This window comes from Rutidosis leptorrhynchoides, chromosome 2 (assembly GCF_046630445.1).
Source record: "Rutidosis leptorrhynchoides isolate AG116_Rl617_1_P2 chromosome 2, CSIRO_AGI_Rlap_v1, whole genome shotgun sequence".
Classification (NCBI taxonomy): Eukaryota; Viridiplantae; Streptophyta; class Magnoliopsida; order Asterales; family Asteraceae; genus Rutidosis; species Rutidosis leptorrhynchoides.
In genome coordinates, this window is record NC_092334.1 from 419,066,323 (window position 1) to 419,068,026 (window position 1,704).

The following is a 1,704-nucleotide window of genomic DNA, read 5'->3' on the forward strand; positions in this document are numbered from 1 at the left end:
AAGATAGTGAAACGGACTTTCGACCTTTACCGAAAATGACCGAAATTTCAAATTTTATCATGTTTTCACCAGAAACTTGATTTGTTTACCCAATTGACTCCAAAACTCAATCATATGCCGAATACTCGGAAAAATATGCTAGCCAGAGAGATATAGTGATACAACTATTATTCCTAATGCCACTCTTGCAAGAGGTCGATGTCTGCGTCACGGGTGAGAGCAGAAAGAGATTTAAACAACAAAGTAGAAAGATATATGGTTTTGATGATCAGTGAAATTATGTATATAGATATACATATTGTTCTTTTAGAATACAAATTAGAAGATGAAAAAGTTCCAAATAGAGGATTTTGACTTTAGGTACATAATGTATGTAATTGAAATTGTTATCTCATACATCTTGTTAGGAATTTAGGGACCCAATCAAGACAAGCGATTGATCTCAATCACTAACTGCAAGAATGACAAACAAATAATTTAATCATAACGATAAATAAAAGCATAAAACGACACGGGACTTAAAATGGTTATATCCCAACTCCAAAATACGGAGAAGAGTTTACTCCATGGGCGCAAACCAGAGATTTTCTTATATTATTGTGCACACATTACAATGAGGCTAGGGGTTACAATTTATAGGAAGAGTTAAACTTGTCAACCAAGTTAAACTTGTCCACCAAGTTAAACTTATTCTTCAAGCAAAAGACATTCCATAAATATCTCTTACTTTCTTCATACTCCATTCCTACTAGAAGATTTAATTAAGGCAACATAATCTCTACGAGTTGTTCACCAAGTCAAGCTCCCTACAACTTGTTCACCAAGTCAAGCTCTCTACGACTTGTTCACCAAATCAAGCCTTGTTCTTTTGATCAAAATCTTCACACCCTCAACAATCTCTCACTTGAAGACTTTGAGCAAACTCTTCACTACTTAACAATCTCCCAATTTAAGATTTTGAACAAACCCGAACATCAATCTCCATTCTATCCAAGAAAGTCAAACCACCATTATACCGCCAAACTCCATTTGAGACATGCACACTCATCACATACGTCGAATGAGTAGACTTTCGATACAAGGTCTTCAACACTACTTGTCGGAACTAGAAACCAATAATCGCCTCAACTGTCAATGTTGTTCGAACACCCATAGCAACTCCCGATCTCCTCTCAGCTATGACTTTTGATACCATCGGAATCAAACATCCAGGTCACGCTGCTCTTCCACACCAGAGGGAAGGAAGTCTTTTGACATCAAAACCGCTAAGCTTCAACCCGATCTCCAGTTACTATCATGGTCTATCTCGGTTTCTTTCACCACCATCTTCTTACACAAGAAGATCAATTGAAGTATGCAACTCTTCAATTATAGGATTCTTCATGAGACTACACCGCCTCACCGATCACTCTAGACATGTCCAATCCTAAACACATATGTCAATGATCACCCTCGTACATGATTTCACCGTCTATCTATGATTTTCTTTCCCAGTAATCAGGAAATTTAACAGACACCTTTGTAGACTATTCATCAAGGCTCCAATGAGAACGCAACCATAACCTTGAAATCTACGGCTTTGAACTTTTCCCGCTTTCTCGCTGGTAGACTGACCCACCGCATAGCTATGAATTTCACGAACACATCTTCTCATTCCCAAGCACGCTCCTACTGTACAAGTAAGAAATAAATTGCGGCTACTCG